Source organism: Schistocerca cancellata, chromosome 9 (genome assembly GCF_023864275.1).
Source record: "Schistocerca cancellata isolate TAMUIC-IGC-003103 chromosome 9, iqSchCanc2.1, whole genome shotgun sequence".
Lineage (NCBI taxonomy): Eukaryota > Metazoa > Arthropoda > Insecta > Orthoptera > Acrididae > Schistocerca > Schistocerca cancellata.
Window position 1 is genome coordinate 184,793,998 of NC_064634.1, and position 23,819 is coordinate 184,817,816.

Sequence of the window (23,819 nt, forward strand, 5' to 3'; positions counted from 1 at the left end):
TTTGCAGTGCTATGTTAATGTGTTCTCTTATTTTTGCTCTTCAAATTGTGCTTTTCTGTGTTGTCGTGTGAAATATTGTGACAATAATGGCGTGTGAAAAACGTAACACTAGGCTCCAAAGTAAACTGAGAAATGACAGTGAAGACGAAAGCAGTGTGTTAACGCCACCATGTAATGAATTAACTAATATTCAAAGTAGTAATTTGGTAACTGTGCATAGGGAAATGGAGCGGGCGTCAAATAATGGTGTAGACAGTGAAACAGGTAGTAAACAGGGAAGCATTATCGATCGATCGGTCGGCAACATCTCGCCTCAGGAATCAGAATGACAGAACACAATATTGCAAATACTGTAGACTCAGGTTTTGGGTTCTCACCGTTTTCTCACATGAGTCAAGACACATTTTCCGTTTGTCAAAATGTGAATGTTGCCGGTGCAAATTCACTGCCGAAAAGCACTGAGGAACATGTTTCAGACACCAGTGCATTGTTATTACAGTTAATGCAACAAATGGGACAAAGGCTACAAAAGTTAGACACAACGCTTGAACAAAATCAGAAACAAATGGGACAAAATCTTCAAAAGTTAGACACAATGGAACAAAAGCTTCAAAAGTTAGACTCAGTGGAACATAAGCTTGAACAAACACGTGAAGTTTTAACTACTGAGTTACATAACATTGAATCGAAATGTCAAAAAGTCTGTAATGATGTAAAAACACAAATTTGTGAGCATTTTCAACCTATTTTTTCGCGGCATGAAAATGCATTACAGAATCACGAAGCAGCCATAAAAGAACTCCAAACTATTGTTTATGAAAATCACGACACCTTGCAAGCTAAAATTGACTCAGTTGCATCTGCCGATTCGGTTACGCAACTTGCAATAACTCAAGAAAACTTAAAGGACACAGTAGATACGATTTCAACACAAATGGACACTCTGAAACTTGGTTCAGAAAAACACACTGAGGAAATAAGTACACTATCGGAGAAAGTAGCCGAACTTTCGGATCAGTTCACTAACTTATCTGCAAAGGTAGATGATGATCTGAATGACACAAGACCTGTAGCCATCACTGACACAGAAGAGTGCGAACAAATTAGGAAATTCAAACAAAATCAGAATCAAATTAATACGCAACACCAAAGAGAAATCCGGGAAGTACAAGATCAGCTGACATAAGGTAATACAAGAATTATGTGTTTCAGAGGCCACTCGCGCTCCAATACGGGAAGAGGGACATAGAAATACGGAACACCCACAAAATAATAACTCAGGTCACTTCGGAAATTATGAAAGAAATTGGCAAGGTACACCGAATTTTGAGACGGAACCGCCGACACGACGTAACAATGACCAATATGCGACTTGCCGACACGATGATTTTGACTATAAGCTGTTCATTACTACATGTAAATTCAAAACGTTTAAGAATTCTGCCAATGACATTCATCCACAAGCATGGCTCCATCAATTCTCTCATTGTTTTCCTCCCAACTGGTCGTTAGAGCACAGATTAGAATTTATGTGTGGCTACTTAGAGAATGAACCAGCTGTAAGAATGCGATTGGTCATTCACGATTGTCACAGTGAAGGAGAATTTTACCATGCGTTCCTCTCAGCATATTGGTCTCAAGCTACACAAGACCGAGTAAAATATAGCATCATGATGATGAAACATTTTGAACAATCTGAATTTTCCAGTCTTGTCAAATATTTTGAAGACATGTTGCACAAGAATCAGTACCTGTCAAACCCATACAGCCCCTCTGAACTCATACGCATTTGCTTAATCAAATTACCTGAACATTTACGACATATTACTTTGGCAGGACGTTGCAAAGACGACATTGAAGCTTTTCAGGGACTGTTACAAGAACTGGAAATTGACACTGACAATCGCGGAACGCGAAAACAGGAGCACAACAATTACAGATCACATCCGTCACAATTCCATGATGACAGAAATAATATACGACAAGGCTATTCTTTCAATGTAAATCGTTACCGAAACAGACACCACCCGTATGACAACCGTTGGCAGAGTAGTAATAATTACAGGGAAAGATCACCTCTCCGCGGTAATGACTATCACAGAGACAATCAGAGGAACAGACAATATGGGAACCAAAATAATTATTATCAAGGGAGACAGAATACCTTTAGACGCAATGGTCCAGCGTGCAGTTACGATTCAGGGAGAAATTCTCCACGACGTGACCGACAAGAAAGATACTGTGGGATCTACCGACATGACGACAGACAATATAATCATAACGACAGACCTGAATTTTATCAGAACTGGCGGGATTCAAATAGAGCAGGGCACTTTCGACAACGTGAATTTGTAGAAGCTAGGTCTCCTAATCCCAGTAACGACACGCGACAACAAAGAAACAGACAATGACTTGCACCGCAGGCAGCCACTTGCGCCCGCTGGCTCAGGGAAAAATAACATTGACGCTAACTTGAGAAAAATTCCAGTATTCTTTACGGACAAATACCGCATGATGATTGCATTCAAGTTGAAACTCTGCATACTAGGAAGAGTAAAGGTTTACACCACATTTTACATGTAAAACCGTTTATTGAAAGATAATCTGCTTTTTAACTTTGTCTTTGCCATAAAACGTTTCACTTCACGTTACTAGTATGCTTTAGAAACTGTTACCATGCAACAATGTTTGAAGTTAAATATCCAGTCAAGAACCAAGAGAACTCATTTAAACAGAAATTATGAATGCATTGTTATTGCGAACAGACGACACAGTGTTATTGTGTGTGTACATTCTTGCTTGTTAGTTGCACGATTACATAACGACTATAAGGCTCACATACTTAGAACATTTACCAGTACTGCTAATGAGATTTTAATGCAACATTTTGGTTTACTTGAAAATACATTCTGAATTAAAGTACTTTCTGAGAGATACCAGATGACACAGTGGTTAGTTTATGTGACAGCTACACGATTATATCACGACGTTACTAACGAGTGACAATTTACAATGTTGCTTTTGCGATGTATCTGTTTTATATCTGCACAGTTTTTCTGAATTATTCTGGAAAGCAAAACATGTTTTAGTAGTAAATTTTGTGGTATAGCTACAATGAGACAGCCTTTTCCGTAGCACAACAATACGTTACAGCACAGTACTTTCCTCATCACAGCAATAAGCGTAATAACTAAGATATCTCTACGCAAAGCATTTCACTATTGTTTATCATGAGGTAAGTCCATTGGCTTCTGCAGAACTTAACTTTCGGAGGAAAATAACTACGACACTTCCACAGAGATTATCTTACAACAAGATGCACATTTAGCACTACAGGACACGCATTTCAGTGATTAATTTTATACTTAAAACATTTATTTTTAAAGATATTTGAAGTACAATGGTACAAAGGTTTTCCGTTATACATTTCATTCCATTGCTGTAATCTATAACACCTGAGGGTATAATTACATTAATCCTCAGGGGGGTACACGCCTACTTTGTGTACCATGTGTTTGGCAAGCACAAGGAGCTTTAGCTAATATGGTATTTGCTTACAAAACTTTACACATCGGTACCATATTTCTCCAACACAGAATTACACAGCCAACTGATTATTTAACAGAGAAACAAACATTTTTTTACTACATCAGTGACACATGTTTACGCAATTACACAGTTGGGTAACTTTACACTTACGAAATTGTATTTTGTCTGTACTTTTTGAACTGTTCATATTTTTTCGGACCCATTGTGACATTATGAGAGCTTTGAATGATATATTTGGTATGGGATCACGATTTTTAAAGTACGTTTGAGGCAGATGACACTTTTGACATGAGCAGAGAATTTTTTTAGGTTCTGAAATTATTGGAGGAAGCTACGACGATTCTGAGAGTTGACTGAGGTGTTATGATGTTATTATTACGATGACTATGTGTATTATGCTGTTGCGGTATGTTTATGATCAATAAGCTGATGCTATATGAGGAATTTGATTATGCTATGTATTTATTATGATGAAATATTGAAGTGTCGTCGCAAGATTGATGTGTCGACTAATATATATATGTGTAATAAGGTAAGGAATAATGAGTAGTGGTTAGGGACTCTGATTTATGAAAAGGATGTTGGAAACCGAGAATCGTACTTTAAGAGTTATGAAATGTGTGTAAATGCGTGAATGTATCACAATGCCGGCGAAAATTTTTTGGACACTGTTATATCAATAGGATTTTTTTTCTACAGCTTTGTAACGCAAATTCTTGACCTGTGAAATATTTTATATGAGACTGTCACTGTAGCAGAAACTGCTGTCGTAAATATTTCAGTAAGAAAGGTAAGTGACCTTGACGTAATGTATTTGGGCGCCCAGCTGAGAGGTAGTCGTCTGACAAAAGAAAGCCATTAGGTGGAGGAAAAAAGAGGCCATTATCCTCGCCATTGACATTCCTTTAGAGAAAGCATCGCAAATACGACACGCTCATTACTTGGAAAGATACTTACATCTGCACACCTGATTATGACAAGCATCTTTCTACAAGAGTTGAGAGAATTTCTACTAACTTATGAAATATCACATGACTATTGAATGATATTTTTATGCTTTGCCTTACATAGTTGTTTATTTCATTTGATATCTGGTTTCCAGCTGTGTTGCAGCATTAGTTTTATAAAATACACTTAGATGCATTTGCTAATGTGAACATTTTTTGTCAACAGATCTATTAAATAATTATTTTCTGATCCACGTTCTTCGAAAAAGGAGCTCTTGGAATGGAAAGAACAATAAGAAGGGACTAACAACAGTAACTGCATACATAATTTTCTTTTCAAGTACTTGGTAATTTTTTGTAGAATTAGTTTTTGTGGTGCACCAATTTAATTACATAGACATTAAGATGTGAGTATACATTTCCCTTGTCTGCATTATTGTCTTTAGTGTAATGTTTTTTTTCTGCTTGAGCTATGTCATGTTTAGGTATAAGTTATAGCTGCTGCTGTTTGCCAGGCATAGTGTTACTGAATTTGACTTTGTGTTACTCTCCTAAGCTAGTTTTACTACTGATTTATTTTTCGTGTTTGCTGCACAGTGCCTTATGTTAGTTGTAATATTGCAATTGCTTTGCCTATTTAAATTTTTTGTCATTGATGTTTGTGTTAATTGTTTTGTGCTGCTGCATTGCCTCATCCCTTAGTTTAGCATCTGAGCTCAGTAGATTTAAGTTAGCTTAAGAGGGGGTAGCCTATAAGAGAATGAGTTGCGATGAATTTGAAGAAATGCACTGAGAGGTTATACGAGAAAAATACAGAAAGCATGCTTGAATAGGACTTTTTTGGTGGAAGCAAAGGTTGAAATAAGACGAAAGATCTATGGAATGAAGTTTTGGGTTGGACTGCAGTACCAAATGTTACACTGAAAACGAACTCTGTCCTTTCCTTTTGTGTTATTCTACTATGTGTTTGTGTACCCTGGTGTATTTGTTTTCTTCCTGTCTCTGTGTAGTTTCATAGAATTTTTTCTTCTTCTAATACTAAGCTATATTCACTATGATGAGGAATACTGTCATCCTCAAATATAATTGGCATTAATAATATGTTATTTACCTTGTAAATATGCTTAGACATTATTTTTTCTGTTTTGTTTTAATGCTCATGTGTGAAGTTGATGTTTAGAAAGTTGTTGTTGTTGTTGTGGTCTTCAGTCCTGAGACTGGTTTGATGCAGCTCTCCATGCTACTCTATCCTGTGCAAGCTTCTTCATCTCCCAGTACCTACTGCAACCTACATCCTTCAGAATCTGCTTAGTGTATTCATCTCTTGGTCTCCCTCTACGATTTTTACCCTCCACGCTGCCCTCCAATGCTAAATTTGTGATCCCTTGATGCCTCAGAACATGTCCTACCAACCGATCCCTTCTTCTAGTCAAGTTGTGCCACAAACTTCTCTTCTCCCCAATCCTATTCAACACCTCCTCATTAGTTACGTGATCTACCCACCTTATCTTCAACATTCTTCTGTAGCACCACATTTCGAAAGCTTCTATTCTCTTCTTGTCCAAACTAGTTATCGTCCATGTCTCACTTCCATACATGGCTACACTCCATACAAATACTTTCAGAAATGATTTCCTGACACCTAAATCAATATTCGATGTTAACAAATTTCTCTTCTTCAGAAACGCTTTCCTTGCCATTGCCAGTCTACATTTTATATCCTCTCTACTTCGACCATCATCGGTTATTTTACTCCCTAAATAGCAAAACTCCTTTACTACTTTAAGTGTCTCATTTCCTAATCTAATTCCCTCAGCATCACCCGACTTAATTCGACTACATTCCATTATCCTCGTTTTGCTTTTGTTGATGTTCATCTTATATCCTCCTTTCAAGACACTGTCCATTCCGTTCAACTGCTCTTCCAAGTCCTTTGCTGTCTCTGACAGAATTACAATGTCATCGGCGAACCTCAAAGTTTTTACTTCTTCTCCATGAATTTTAATACCTACTCCGAATTTTTCTTTTGTTTCCTTTACTGCTTGCTCAATATACAGATTGAATAACATCGGGGAGAGGCTACAACCCTGTCTCACTCCTTTCCCAACCACTGCTTCCCTTTCATGCCCCTCGACTCTTATAACTGCCATCTGGTTTCTGTACAAATTGTAAATAGCCTTTCGCTCCCTGTATTTTACCCCTGCCACCTTCAGAATTTGAAAGAGAGTATTCCAGTCAACATTGTCAAAAGCTTTCTCTAAGTCTACAAATGCTAGAAAAGTAGGTTTGCCTTTTCTTAATCTTTCTTCCAAGATAAATCGTAAGGTCAGTATTGCCTCACGTGTTCCAACATTTCTACGGAATCCAAACTGATCTTCCCCGAGGTCGGCTTCTACCAGTTTTTCCATTCGTCTGTAAAGAATTCGCGTTAGTATTTTGCAGCTGTGACTTATTAAACTGATTGTTCGGTAATTTTCACATCTGTCAACACCTGCTTTCTTTGGGATTGGAATTATTATATTCTTCTTAAAGTCTGAGGGTATTTCGCCTGTCTCATACATCGTGCTCACCAGATGGTAGAGTTTTGTCATGACTGGCTCTCCCGAGGCCATCAGTAGTTCTAATGAAATGTTGTCTACTCCCGGGGCCTTGTTTCGACTCAGGTCTTTCAGTGCTCTGTCAAACTCTTCACGCAGTGTCTTATCTCCCATTTCATCTTCATCTACATCCTCTTCCATTTCCATAATATTGTCCTCAAGTACATCGCCCTTGTATAGACCCTCTATATACTCCTTCCACCTTTCTGCTTTCCCTTCTTTGCTTAGAACAGGGTTTCCATCTGAGCTCTTGATGTTCATACAAGTGGTTCTCTTTTCTCCAAAGGTCTCTTTAATTTTCCTGTAGGCAGTATCTATCTTACCCCTAGTGAGACAAGCCTCTACATCCTTACATTTGTCCTCTAGCCATCCCTGCTTAGCCATTTTGCACTTCCTGTCGATTTCATTTTTGAGACGTTTGTATTCCTTTTTGCCTGCTTCATTTACTGCTATTTTATATTTTCTCCTTTCATCAATTAAATTCAATATTTCTTCTGTTACCCAAGGATTTCTATTAGCCCGCGTCTTTTTACCTACTTGATCGTCTGCTGCCTTCACCACTTCATCCCTCAGAGCTACCCATTCTTCTTCTACTGTATTTCTTTCCCCCATTCCTGTCAATTGTTCCCTAATGCTCTCCCTGAAACTCTCTACAACCTCTGGTTCTTTCAGTTTATCCAGGTCCCATCTCCTTAAATTCCCACCTTTTTGCAGTTTCTTCAGTTTCAATCTGCAGTTCATAACCAATAGATTGTGGTCAGAATCTACATCTGCCCCAGGAAATGTCTTACAATTTAAAACCTGGTTCCTAAATCTCTGTCTTACCATTATATAATCTATCTGAAACCTGTCAGTATCTCCAGGCTTCTTCCATGTATACAGCCTCCTTTCATGATTCTTGAACCAAGTGTTAGCTATGATTAAGTTATGCTCTGTGCAAAATTCTACAAGGCGGCTTCCTCTTTCATTCCTTCCCCCCAATCCATATTCACCTACTATGTTTCCTTCTCTCCCTTTTCCTACACTCGAATTCCAGTCACCCATGACTATTAAATTTTCGTCTCCCTTCACTACCTGAATAATTTCTTTTATCTCGTCATACATTTCATCTATTTCTTCATCATCTGCAGAGCTAGTTGGCATATAAACTTGTACTACTGTAGTAGGCATGGGCTTTGTGTCTATCTTGGCCACAATAATGCGTTCACTATGCTGTTTGTAGTAGCTAACCCGCACTCCTATTTTTTTATTCATTATTAAACCTACTCCTGCATTACCCCTATTGGATTTTGTATTTATAACCCTGTAATCACCTGACCAAAAGTCTTGTTCCTCCTGCCACCGAACTTCACTAATTCCCACTATATCTAACTTTAACCTATCCATCTCTCTTTTTAAATTTTCTAACCTACCTGCCCGATTAAGTGATCTGACATTCCACGCTCCGATCCGTAGAACGCCAGTTTTCTTTCTCCTGATAACGACGTCCTCTTGAGTAGTCCGTGCCCGGAGATCCGAATGGGGGACTATTTTACCTCCGGAATATTTTACCCAAGAGGACGCCATCATCATTTAATCATACAGTAGAGCCGCATGTCCTCGGGAAAAATTACGGCTGTAGTTTCCCCTTGCTTTCAGCCGTTCGCAGTACCAGCACAGCAAGGCCGTTTTGGTTAATGTTACAAGGCCAGATCAGTCAATCATCCAGACTGTTGCCCCTGCAACTACTGAAAAGGCTGCTGCCCCTCTTCAGGAACCACATGTTTGTCTGGCCTCTCAACAGATACCCCTCCGTTGTGGTTGCACCTACGGTACGGCCATCTGTATCGCTGAGGCACGCAAGCCTCCCCACCAACGGCAAGGTCCATGGTTCATGGGGGGAAGTTTAGAAAGTTATTCTGATCTTTTATGTATGTACTCATGTCATAATTCCTGTAACACTGATGTATATGTTATTTAGATTCTGTTGTAAAGCCTGTACTACAAATGTTATCTGTATTGTTATGTTCTTTAATGATGTATTTTGTACCTTTGTAATTGTATTCTCATGTTATAATATTGTAATTGACACCAGTTCATCAAATTAAGTAACTTGTAAGCATTCATTTCACTGCACACATTTCTGTTGGTCATAGTAATGGACAATATGTGAGAATTAGGGACTGATAGTGTTTGCACGTGTGTTAATAATTCAGCAAGGGACTGGATAACAGCATTGCTGGTTCTAAGGACAATTCCAAAAACTTTGTGAGTGCACAAGTGGTGATTATGGACTTGCTTTATTCTCCGCAAGACTCTTCGATGGTGATTGTGCACCTACACAGTCACAACAGATGGCTGCTGGCCATCTCTACAAGGACTACAGTGGGTCTGCATCTCTGATGGCCCACCAATATCATTATTTCTACAAGGACTGTAGTGGGTCTGCATCTCTGGTGGCCCACCAATACCGTAATCTCTACCAGGACGACAGTGGGTCTAAACTGTGATGACCTACCTACCAATCTTCTTCAAAACGTCGAATGACTCTGCTGTGGGTTTGCTCTGTTGTGGCCCATTACCTGTCAGCATGTCAAGAGTCAGAACTGTCTTTCCGTTGCAAGGACAACACTACTTCTTCAAGACTGCATGGAAATCCACTACTTCTGTGTGCATTGTCTTTTCCTGCTCAGACTTTGAGAAAAGAAACGGCAGTTTCACTGTGATGAATGATCAGGACTATCTTTATGGACTGTGAGAAAATTTTAGCTTTTGACCAACATTGTATCAATAAGTGTGTGCATTTGATATCTTTGTTATTGTAATTATGAAAAATTTTATCAAATCATTATTGGCCACTGCCCAAAACAATTTGTAAAATTTTTTGTGGGGAGCATGGGGGCTATGTAAGTAGGCTGTTTATGTTTTCTTATTGGCAACATTACGTAGCGCTCTGTGTGCTAGTTTGCATTGTTGTCTGCCATTGTAGTGCTGGGCAGCTGGATGTGAACAGCGCATAGCGTTGCGCAGTGGGAGGTGAGCCGCCAGCGGTGGTGGATGTGGGGAGAGAGATGGCGGACTTTTGAAATTTGTTAGACTGGATGTCATGAACTGCTATATATATTATGACTATTAAGGTAAACACATTGTTTGTTCTCTACAAAAATCTTTCATTTGCTAACTATGCCTATCAGTAGCTAGTGCCTTCCGTAGTTTGGATCTTTTATTTAGCTGGCAGTAGTGGCGCTCGCTGTATTGCAGTAGTTCGAGTAACGAAGATTTTTGGTGAGGTAAGTGATTTGTGAAAGGTACAGGTTAATGTTAGTCAGGGCCATTTCTTTTTAGGGATTTCTGAAAGTCAGATTGCGTTGCGCTAAAAAAATATTGTGTGTCAGTTTAAGCACAGACTTTTATAATTTTTCAAAGGCGAAGTTTCACATTCATGTTCAAAAGTAGGATAGCGAATGCTATTGTAGGTCAGAACACAAGAGCGACACTTTAAATGGAATTTAAAACTACTTGCTTTCACATTATTACCGACAGATCCAGACACACACACAGTTCACAGTTAGCAAGTTTAAGTGTGAAAGTTTCACTCTGAGCTGTCCAATGTGGCAGAAAAACGACTACAACAATCTGGCTATAGAATAGAACTGAGCTTGAAAGACAGACACGAGTACCTTATTCCACGCTACATCAACACTACCAGAGGTCATCAAGCGTAGTGGCAGCTGAGTGGTAGTGCGCTGGTATCTCGGAAACTCATGACCAGACGTTTTCAATCTGCGTGAGATTTGGAGAATGTACTGGCCATGGAGAAAGTTGAACACCCTCTGCATTGGGGTAGGTTGGAACAACACAGCCAATGTGCGATGTTGCGCTACCTTTTTGAAGAATGACTTCATGAAAATCTCTCCCTGCAGTCGCGCCGAGGGAAGTCGCAAAATGATCGCCGTGCTGACAGTTCGTGATGCTCCACGCATTGTCTCAAAGTCCGCGGGAGACTTGGCTTGTTGCAGACAAGCTCGCTTCCTGACTGAAAAAATGTGAAGTGGCTATAAGATCCCACAAGGCTGAGAAAACAATATGGAGAGAAGAAGAAAATGCAACTCCCCATTCCAATTAAAGACAAAGACGTATCTAGCAAAACCTAGTCCTGTCAATAGGTTTAATAGAAATGCGATTTAAAAAAAAAACTGGCAAGGCTGTAATTGAGTGTTCTTGGGACCAGGTAGCATGAACCCTTGGCTGTGCTGGAGCTGTTCCACTAGCTCAGTGAAACGAGGCAATGCCGTCGAGAGCGCATAAGCAGATTGCTCGACATTCGAGTCACGTTCAAACCTTTTTTCGAGTGAAAGCATCAAAATATAACCAATTTATACCTCAAGTATGCGATATCCTGCGTACTTATTTCTGTTACTGTTACCCTTCCTTAAATGTTAAGACACTGTATGAACTTCTTACAGATATAAACGATCAGTCTGTTTCGTCCATGACATAAATAAGGCCAATAGAAAATAACAGTGGCTGCAGAAACATCGTCTATATCCAATGAGGTACAAAAAACACAATAGGTAGGGTACATTATGCCATGCAAACTAGTTCCATTCTGTACGTTCGACGTCCAGGCCTATGTCCGTAGAGCCAGTACGTACACAACTGCGACACGGCTCGGAGGTGCGACGCTCCGAACAGCGCGCCGCACGTGTGTTTGTTTACCCGCTGCGCGAGGTACTGCGATGGTTGTGGTTTAGAGACGTGACTAGACACGTGTTGTGTCTAGACAAGACAGCCTAGACATAATGAGAAGGAAGCCGAAATGCACGCGCTTGAACTCACGCAGGCTGGCGTGAGGTCTGAAACAGGATACGTAATGAATGCTATAAAGAAAAGTACGTAGCTTCTGGAATACTTAATTTTAATCCACATTTGTAGAACATCGCTCTTGATGATAGATTTATAGAATCTCAATATCTATACTGGTAATGGCGCCTTGCTAGGTCGTAGCAAATGTAGCTGAAAGCTATGTTAACTATCGTCTCGGCAAATGAGAGCGTAGTTGTCAGTGAACCATGGCTAGCAACGTCGGCTGTACAACTGGGGCGAGTGCTAGTACGTCTCTCTAGACCTGCCGTGTGGTGGAGCTCGGTCTGCAATTACTGACAGTGGCGACACGCGGGTCCGTCGTATACTAGGGGACCGCGGCCGATTGAAAAGCTACCACCTAGCAAGTGTGGTGTCTGGCGGTGACACCACAACATGGACGGTGAACCTCACGTTCAGCGAACAGTAACGCCAGGACTGTATCGGTGGACCACGCGGGTATGGGGAAGCGTACTGTGCACCTATTCGAACTGCCGTTCCAAGTCCCGCCCGCGATCGTCACTGACGCGTTACGGCCCCACGGAACAGCCCTATAGCCGTCGGCCCCCCGAGCGTGCTGTCGAACGTCAACGTTGAGCGTGCTGAGTTCAACGCGCTGCTGAACTGTCAGGAACGACGGGACTTGGGCATACAGTACGTGGGCCCCAACGTGGTATACTCGGTCGCAACGCACTCCAGCGGCAGTTGTGGGGTGTTTCCAGTTCGTAACTCACGCTGTTTACTCAACGGGTGCACGCAAAATTTCCACGTTAGCTCTATTAAATGGCACATTTCCTCCATTTTCCATATCCTAGCCACGTTGTTCTATATGGGATATACGCAAATAAAATCTTCAGTACCCATATACATGTTTTAAGACAAAAAAGGGAAGTACCATGTCCAATCAATAAGGATACAGGCTTATAAATGTTCCATTACAAACTGCGACACAAATGTCCAATAATTCTCCGCATAAGATAAGCATTATTTTATCATTCCCACATTTTATTAATACCACAAGGTCATTCTTACTTGATCACTATTTCTACCCAGTAGCAGAAACTTTATAACATGTGAATTACGAAATATCTTTATACAAGTAGCGCAAGCTGTGCTGTAGATTAAGCCAATCGAACAAACTCACTCTCGAAAAGAAGGTGACCTTATATAAAGAGTGAAGCGAAATTCGCGCACTCTGGCATCGCAGCGCGACTCCTCGCGTGCCAACGATAAAAAAATATCTCTCACAAAATTTTATCCGGTGAGTACATCGGCAGAAAAAGGACGTTAAAGAGTGGCATCTGGCAACACTGTAACCAAATGTATGGTAAGTATGTCTGTCAGGAATTTGCAGTCGTGCTGTATAGTTGGTGCAGAAGATAAAGTTTTGAGTTTGCATGCAGGAGATCGAAAGTTCGATCCTGGAGTAGGGCGCATTTTTTTATTTGCTAATTTCATTCTGTATCCTAAATTTACAACATTTTCCAACGCTGAACATAACAAATATGTGGTTAGTCAAATTAGAAATAGGCAGTTGAAACAAATGACCTGTCATAGGACGAAATAACTACAAAAACAATATCAATTTCGAGATGCTAAATATGATAGCACAGTACAATAACACAACACCTTCTTGTCAGTTATACCACATGTAATATGAGCAGTCAGATGTCGGACATTAGCAACCAGTGACAATAATAATGTCTACATTAATGATCGCATGACTTTCCTCAGAACAACAGATGCTCAAAGCGACCTCCCTGCACGTCCAAACATTGCGCAACCCGCCGGATCATACAGCTCTGGACCTTTCGCAGCAAAACTGCGTCCACAGCAACAAGAGCAGCATGAACACGTGCCGCCAATTCTTCCACATTCGCCGACGGAGTAGAGTACACGTGCTCCTGCAGGTGTCCCCACAGGAGGAAATCCAGGGGATTTAAGTCAAGTAAACGCGGTGGCTTTGCAACTGGACCTCAATGTCAGAGCAATTTTCCTGGAAATGTGCTTCCAAATACTGTCGCACATTAATTCCAGAGTGTGGAGGTGCACCATCATGTTGGAACGATATTCTCTGCCGAACATGTAGTGGAATGTCTTCCAGCGCGCCAGACAGATAGTTTGATAGGAATACATGATACCTCCGTGCAGGCAACCGGTCAGGCAACAATTAAAGGCCCAAACCCTTGTCCCCCAATATTCCGGCCCAGACATTGATACCAAAGCGAACTTGATATCCATGATCGCAGGTGACTTGCGGGTTAACCTCAGACCAATGGTGGGCATTGTGCAGACTGATGACACCGTCACGAGGGAATGCTGCTTCATCCAACCATATTATGGTGTTCACAAAGTCATCGTTGGCTTCCTGTTGTTGTTGGAACCATTCACAGAATTGTATCCGCTGATGGCGATGTGCAGGATGCAGGTGTTGCGTGAAAACATAATGACAGGGGAGCAGCCCATGCTCGTGCAGCACGTCAACGACCGTGCCTTGCGAGACACGCAGCTGCCTTGCTACGCTACTTGTACTTCGCTGAGGTTCTTGTTGTGAGACCTCCAGAATAGCTTCCTCAGTAGCTGGAGTAGGGAGAGTCCGTGGATGACCTCTGTCAAGCGATGGTGAAAGGAGGGAACCTGACTCCCGAAGGGGCAGCTCCAGACGACGAAACACATTTTTATGTGGATAGCATTGACAAGGACATCTAACAGCATATTCACGAGCAGCAACACCAGCCCGGTTATCAGATGCACCAAAGACCAGAAGCATATCCACATATTCATCATTTGTGTATGCCATACATCTCCCACATTGGTTTACAGGTTTACAATGAGAAAATTCTATACGTCTATACATGTACATTAGAGTCTGTCACGGGCGCGTTACTCTGCTTGCAACTGGTCCCTGTCTGGTGGACAGTGCATACAGTATAAACACGCCGCCAGTCCTGCGCGCTGTTCCACCTAACACGCATTACTCCTTTGACAAATATTGCTCTGCGTGATTCATCTCGACACTGCTAATTGTGAAATGGTCGGTTTCGAATTACACTGTTACCCTAACGTAACAGACGTGATGTTTTACACAATCCCAGCGATAGACTAATAATAATAATAATAATAATAAAACTCCGCCATTGCCGGTCCCAAGCCCGGATCCTCATCTTACAAGTTATGAGGGAGGAGGAGGGGGAGGAGTAACAACCTCGTAAAAAAAACCTGGGTCCATCTGGCTCCGGATGGTAGCACCCTGTGAGGGCCCCTGCCTAGGGTTACGGGTGAAAACCGGTCAACGGTCTCATAGGCGGATGAGGAATTTTAACTCCCAACGGCTGAGAGAGCGGAGGAACCAAAAATCTATAACTGCAAGCGTCTGTACCCAGATTGGGCGGCTCGTGGGCAGCGTCTGTTCCTCATGTTAGAGGCGGCTGTTTCAAGAAAACCTTCTAACGCTAACAACGTTAGTCGTATTCCTGGAAGGTTACGCAAGTAATCTCCCCGACTTTGAAGAATTTCAACAGTTACAATCTTAACGCATGATGGAAATGTCTTTCAATAACGAAACTACCCCAGGTGGCCAATCCACCGTCGTCAACAACGCAAGCAGACCCATAGATTCTGGGGAGTCTGCAACACCATGCAAATCCAACAAGATTAAACCCAGAAAAATCTTCAACATAGCAACTCTCAACATAAACTCCCTTCTCAAAGTGGGAAAACTTAAGCGCCTTACAGACCAGTTACACACGGAAGATATACAAATTGTGGCGCTACAAGAAACTCGCTTCACTGATGAAAACACATTTGAATCAAACAAATTCAGAACATTTAAAGGAAAACATGGAAAAATTGTAATGAAGAAATGCCCTGAGCTTGGCACAGCTTTTGCTGTAAACACAAAAATTCTGAACTCTGTCGAACATTTTTGGTCAATATCATCGAGAACATCTTTCCTCACTTTTCGATGTGCGAATAAAAAATACACATTAATCAATGTTCACGCTCCCACAAATGACAAAAATAATGCTAAAAATAGGGAAGAAACAGATGAATTCTGGGAAAACCTTAAGGATCATATATCAGAAATCCCAGAAAACAATGCAAAAATACTTCTAGGAGATTTTAACGCTCAGATTGGAAAAGAAAAGAAATTCCGCGATATTGTCGACAACTTTCCCGCACACAAACGAACCAACAAAAATGGAGAAAGGTTAATTATGCTCTGTAAGCAGTTTAAACTCAAGCTAATGTCAACACGTTTTAAACATCTTCCCAGAAAACAAAAAACCTGGGTATCTCCGATAAAGAGTATCGGAGAATTTCAAATAGATCACGTTGCCATCTCCTCCAAATGTGAAAAAGAAATATTGAACACACGTGTCCGAAAATCTCTAAACCTCGACTCCGATCACTATCTCACGAAAATAAAAACTAAACTGATCCCACAAAACAAACAGAAAAGCAGAAACGGTGAATATAAAAACAGAAATAAAATAAATTTTGATCTTACAACCCTGAGAAATTACAACCTTAAGCTCAACTCTAACCTCAAGGATTTTCAGAAAAAACTAAAGACATTCTCCCCTTCACAAAACCTCCAAGAATTTCAGAACAACTTGATTGAGGCAACAGAAACAACCTTTCCAAAAAAGAGCAAACCGAGACACCCATGGTGGGACAGCAACTGTAATGAAGTTCTGCATGAAAGACTTAAAGCCTGGAAAAAGTGGAACTCACATAAAACTGAAAACAACTTTGATGAATTTAAGCAAGCCAGAAAGAATGCCTCGAAAACTATTCGCAACACCAAGAGACAATATGAAAAACAACAACTGGACTCAATCGAAGAGAATTTCAAGAAATGCAACACGGCAGCTTGGTACAAAACATTCAACCAGAAACTCCGAGGATACCAGTCCCCTTGCCTAAACCTTATGAGAAATAATAAGACTCTCGCCACCAACAATATTGAAAACTGTGAAATCCTGGCTGAATATTTTGAGACACTCCTAAACTGCCAAACACCCATCCAGACTCTCAGTTTTACGCAACCAGAAACATTACCAACACATTCAACACCTCCGACACGAGAGGAAATCACAAACATAATCAAAAATCTCAAAAACAGGAAAGCATGTGGAGAAGACACAATTACAGCAGAAATGCTCAAGCTTGGGGGAGAAACATCAGTAGAAGCACTACACAAAGAACTTGAACAAGTATGGGAAACCAAGAAAATCCCAAGTCACTGGAAAACTGCCCTAATTCACCCTCTGTTTAAAAAAGGTGACAAAAGGGATGTTAACAACTATCGTGGAATATCGCTTCTCCCAGTCCCATACAAAATTCTATCAAAAGCCCTGCTCAATCGTGTATCACCAATTATAGAGGGAAAACTTGGAGAATATCAGGCTGGCTTCAGACCAGGAAGATCCTGTGCCGAACAAATTTTTAACCTCAAAACAACAATGAACTATTTATCTACAAGGAGCAAGAAATATTTCATAACATTCATTGATTTCAAAAAAGCTTATGACTCAATCGATAGGGACACACTCATCAAAACACTTCGAGAATATGAAATAGATGAAACAACAATCACCATAATCAAAGAAACATTAACAAATACAACATCAAAAGTAAAATTCCAAGGAGAAATTTTACGGCATTTCGAGGTCAAAACCGGCGTCAGACAAGGAGATGCGCTGTCCCCGGTACTCTTCAACTGTGTTCTTGATAAAGTCATAGCAGGATGGAGAAAACTCACGCAAAAACATGGAGTTGAGAAAGTCCAACTTGGAGGGAAGTGCTACAAAGCCATTGAAACCAACTGTTTTGCCTTCGCTGACGATCTCGCCTGTTTAGCTTACACACAAAAAGACACAATAAAACAAATAGAATTACTTAAACAAACTGCTGAAAAAGCAGGCTTGCAAATTTCATTTGAAAAGACAGAAATCATTACAAATATCAAAAATCCACCAAAGAAAATAACTACGAAATATGGGAAAATACAGGTATCTAAACATTTTAAATATCTTGGTGAACTAATTCAGCCTGTGGCAAAAGGTCATCCAGCCTGCAGGGCTAGAATACAAAAACTAGAGACAGCAACTCACTACTGCAGACAAATGTATTCAAAAAAATGTATATTCAAAAACATTAAACTCAGACACTACCAGACTGTCATTAGACCGCAGATACTATATGCATCAGAAACACTGGCAAATTTTACATATGCAGAACAGATAGAAAATCGTGAATGAAGAATTGTGAGGACAATTCTTGGACACAGGAAAATAACAGATGATCAAGGCAAGCCTGTATACAGACTAAAAAGCAACAAAGAAGTGTATACGAAGTGCAGCAAAATTACAGACGAAATTAGAAAAAGAAGATGCTCCTTTTATGCTCACATCATGAGGATGAACCCGAATAGGCTTACAAAACAAATATTTTCGTACATCGCAAATCTAAAAAATAAAAATTTATGGTTTATCAACACAGAAAGAGATCTAAAAGAAATGGACATAGACCAGGAAACAATATGTAACAGAAACCTTTTTAGAAAAAAACTGAATTCATTCACGGGCTTCGGTGTGAAAATTAAGAAGACTTGTGGAACTAAATGGTCTTAAGAGAGAAAAGCCGCCTTCAGCGCAAGAATGAAAGAAGTGTGGACTGAGAGAAAGAAGACTTCCCAGACGCGCAAGAAATAACTGTTTTCACGGTCTTTAACGGCCAAATTTGTATAATAATAATAATAATAATAATAATAATACATACTAAACAGCATGCGGTTACCAGACTCAATGGTGAAAGGCATAATTAGTGGGACCATGGTGATAACACATACAAATAGTAACCGAGTTTCGACATGATTCACAAAGCACGTTGCTAGTACTCCTGGTAACGTAAAGCACTAACGAAATGTAATGGACCTGAATGAGGCAAGAATAATAGTTGGTGCTAATCTATGGGACCATTGGAGAAGGGTACAAAGAACACAGGTTTCGCATCGACGACGTGGAAAGGGCTTCTTTCAAAGCTGACCAATCTTCCATTTCTACGTTTGTAGTATGTAAGTGCAGATTTTTTCTAGAGGACCCGCTGCAATCGCTGCTGACCATTAAGATGCCAGATAGCTTACCACCTGGACTACATTTACCAAATAAAAACATATACCTCAACTCAGGATGGAACCTGTATGTTAACTCAAAACTCTATCCATTGCACAAGCTGTACAGCGGGTTAAAATGTGTTGTCAGTGATAGTTACCATACATGTAGTTACGGTGTTGCCAAATTGACACTCTTTAACGTCCTTTTCCTGCGGATGTACTCGCCGGACGAAATTTTGTGAGAGACCTTTTTTTATTGCTGGTATGTGAGGGATCACGCTGCGAAGCGTGAGTGCGCGTATTTCGCTTCACCCTGTATACATAACTTCAAATATTGTAATGTATACTTACATTGACCTAATAATAAAGCATCAAAACCTATTAAAAACGAGAATGTTAGGAAAAAAAGTATTCAGATGTGGCGTGACGCGAACCACCACGATATCACGCATATCGTTGAAAAATCGTTAACGCTACTCACTACACTACACACACAATGAATCACGTATGGCCAATTCTAACATGTTTCCATTTGCTAAAAGCTTTAATCGTAGATATGTTACTAATTGAAATTTAATTATAACAAACTGTACCAAGAAAAATGTGCTTTTGGTGGATCCTCAGTGTGTCGCTGCCTTCAAATGCCATACTCTCTTAATACGCTACTGACAATAATTCTTTTGCCACGAATATAATGTTTCTCATTACTTTATTGCAACGAATCATACAGTTAACAACGGGTTTTCGAGTGATTCTCAATTTATTGGTACCGAGCGGGGTGGCGCAGTGGTTAGACACTGGACTCGCATTCGGGAGGACGACGGTTCAATCCCACGTCCGGCCATCCTGATTTAGGTTTTCCGTGATTTCCCTAAATCGCTCCAGGCAAATGCCGGGATGGTTCCTCTGAAAGGGCACGGCCGACTTCCTTCCCCATCCTTCCCTAACCCGATGAGACCGATGACCACGCTGTCTGGTCTCCTTCCCCAAACCAACCAACCAACATCAATTTATTGGTGCTCAGAAACGGCGTATATACGTATGAGCTTGAACTGAATAGCAATATGGCGCCTCACAGCTCTGTACTGAAGGGAGATGGCGTGCATGTGACGTGGGTGGCGTTGTGCCATCTGATTGGTCAACGCTCAGACATACGCTCAAAATATCTGATATGCTAAATATTGCTCTGCACGTTCGGAAAGACCGCCAAACGTGCTGTTCCACGCATTGATGTCAGAATCTCGGCACTCTCAACGTTCCTTGTACCGACGGCTTAAGCTCATGGAAGAGAAGTGGAACAACTTTGGAGCGTATCGCGTTCTCAGTGGCGCCCACATCGAACTACGCAAACACGTGCCATCGCTGTTGTTCATAGGTGGTTGCCGAGCCATCATTATTCATTACGGACAACCGAGGACATGTTCCGGCTGGGGACAGGAAGGGCACGTCCGATCAGGCTGCCTACAGCGCCGTATCGTCCAGGTGCCACGTGCGGAACCAGTACAGACAGCGGTGACTACGGCGTTACCGTTTTTGTACGTGGAAGTCGTCAGCCGTGCGGGGTAGTCTCCCTTGGGCACAGGTGTGTCTTGTCCTTAGTGTAAATTAGTTTAAGTTAGATTAAGGGGCTCCGGAACGCCCTATACTTGCAATGTTAAAATAACGCTTATAAATCACATCTTTCCTCACAAAGTATTTGAGGTAGGAAGTTGAACTTTTTACAGATTATTTATTGGAATATGGGCTACAACTTAACACAGGGATTTTACAAAATTTTAGTTCAGTTATTAAAGATGATTTTTTTCAATTGTAATGAAAATTCACAACTTTTTTTGCAATTTTTTATTTATATATTCAAAAATATACAGTTTTTTGGAAAAAGGCTGTGTTAAATTATGCAGAAGGTACAGTGTAACATTTACTGGAAGTTTGAAACAAATATGTTTGGAAGATCCTTAGAAAACATGTAATTAGTATGAGAAAATAAAAGTTTTGGGAATCGAGCGACAAAGATTGGATTAACTTTTTAGTGCATTCCAGGTCCATAGGATGGATTATCTTCATCCTCTGCAAACTCCTCCTCCAGCTTCCTCTTGTTCCTCCTCCTGTTTACTCTTGCTTGTATTCCTAGACTCTTTACAGCCCTGTCTGCAGCCCGAAGGCGTTCCTTGTCTAAAGCAAGCATCGCTCGTACCATGTTAGAACCTATCTTCATTCCCATATTTCTAAATTACCTTTGGCTTTCCAACATTTCTCCTTTTCTTAAAAGTCTTCAGAGGATTTCTAATAACTTTACTTTTACTCATTATTATACTTCAACAAAACAGAGACTCAAGAAACAGAATTAATTACGAATATTTTCGAGATAACGACAGAGTAAATAAACATGAAACAATCGACAATCACACCAGCGATATATATTGAACCATCACAGGTTAGCCACAACACATACTTTATCTCAAATCACTAAAATGTACCTGATGAACACGGACGTTAATAATAACACCATTTGACAGCAGTTTAACAGCGCCACAGTGGGTCACGCCCATGTAGAACACATTTCAAAAAAAAAATTAAAAATAGTTGTAGTCTTCGGAATTGAATAAATTATATATCTATTAAAAGGTAATAGTCTGCAGATTCAGAAAACGCAAAAAAGTAAAAATTGAACTTTTCATGATTTTGAGCCTTTCCGGAGCCCCTTAAGTAGTGTGTAAGCCTAGGGACCGATGACGTCGGCAGTTTGGTCCCATAGGAACTTACCACAAATTTCCAAAAAAGTGCCATGCCGCAGCCTCACGCGAAAAAGAGCTCAGCCACCGATGACGCCGTGACGGCCTCGCCCGCCCCAGACGACCCCATGACCGACGCTCCTCAGCATGAAGACCAGGCGAAGGAACCCTCTGCCTGCGATGACACTGATTCATTCCCCGCTTGGCGACTGGGCTGCTGAAATGGAGGCGGAAGACGCACCAGACACCCTTGACTCTCGTCCGTCACATGGGCTGGCGCCCCACTAGGGGACACACTGGCATCAGTAGAAGGCCCATGTTAAACATGCCCACCACAGTGCTGGGTAGCCAAGTATCGCTGTTACCCGAGAAGGGCCGCCACTTGCACCTACATACTGCGCCTTAATATGTCCCAGTCCTACAATGTGGGTATGGTCAACGTCTATGGCATACACCCCGTCATTAAAATGCACATGTTCCCAGATATGCTCTTGGCGTCGGGCCTAGATATTACTCTTCTTCAAGAAATCCATCCAGCACTGCGACTTGACATTTGCAGGTATATGGGCCTCAGCATTCCATCTAGCGACGATGCTAGCGGAACTGCCATTCTCTTACGCGAGAGCATTGAAGCATCGGACGTCATTTATCTGCCATATGACTATGGCCTGGCCATTACGGTGGGGGCAATCCATGTTTTCACTGTCTACAGACCCTCCGGAATGCCTCTCGACGGTGAATGGACTACCTTTTATTCTGACGAACTTTCTCCTCTCCTGCATGGAAATACGGCTCACTATGTTATAAGCATCGATTGTAATAGCATCCTGAACCCCGAAGACACAATACCTAGCACTACAGGCACTCGTGCAGGATGTGGCTCTCCAAGACATGTGATGTGTCCTACATGGGAACCGCCTTGGCTATACATAGTTAACCAACAAATCGGCCAGTTGCCTCGACGGGATATACATCTTCTTAGGACTCTGAGCCGCGACAAGGATGCAGAACTACGGCCAGCAGCCTTTACTGACCATTTGGTGAACGTCTATTCCGTCACACTCCCATGACAACTCACATGCCGAAGCCGCTGTCCATGGACGCTGAACATTTCCTATCTATACAAGGACACATCTCGGTGGGAGATTGTTGCTACTTAGGACTGGAGCCTACGTAGTCGGCATGTACATACTTCTATGTTACGGTGATGACTCGACTGCACCAAGCCAGCCCTCCTCCGACGGATTCTCATGGGAAATGACCGCAACAGAGCGTGCTGGCGTTGGGTTTTATTACACAGCACGGGACCAGCAGACAGCGGTTAATCCTCAAAGTTCGCCCAGTCCGTCTCACTGTGGAACAGTCTGGGCGAGGAAGAAGGCGCAGGATACCATCCCTGCCGAAATGGCGTCTGTATATATCCGAGAGACATGCCGCCGCAGACGCCACCTTGTAACATCAGCAGAGAAAGCAGCGGGTGGACACGTCCACATAGCGTTTTCCCTGTATTACAGGACCGTTTTATGCCGATGAACTGCGGACTGCCCACTATTTGCCAGTCCGTAGAGTAGCGGCCCAGGACTACACCTTGCTAGCTCCCATAACTGGTGAAGACCTAACAACGGTCTTGGCGCGTGGCGCACCAAACTAATCACCGAGACCGGACGGCTTACCGAACGAATTCCACCACGCCCTCTATCCCCTGGAGGACGTTCAGTGGATTCAGATGTCTCAAGACTCCCTCTTCGACGATTTTACCGTCCCTGTGGATTTCATAATTATTCTGGTTTCAAAACCAGGCAGTTCACAACGTTATCGCGACTATCATCATCTTAAGTTCTTATGCGCAGATATCCCTCGCACAGGTCTTCAGGCCACAATCGGACACATGATGCATCGTGACCAAACATCTTTAGCTGGCGTCAACTGCACCCACTTGGTGCCTGCCGTGACGTCATGGCGCTAGCAGCGGCCTGCGGCTTCTGAAGCGCCCTCGTCGTCATCGATCTTGATCACGCCTTTGATCCTATCG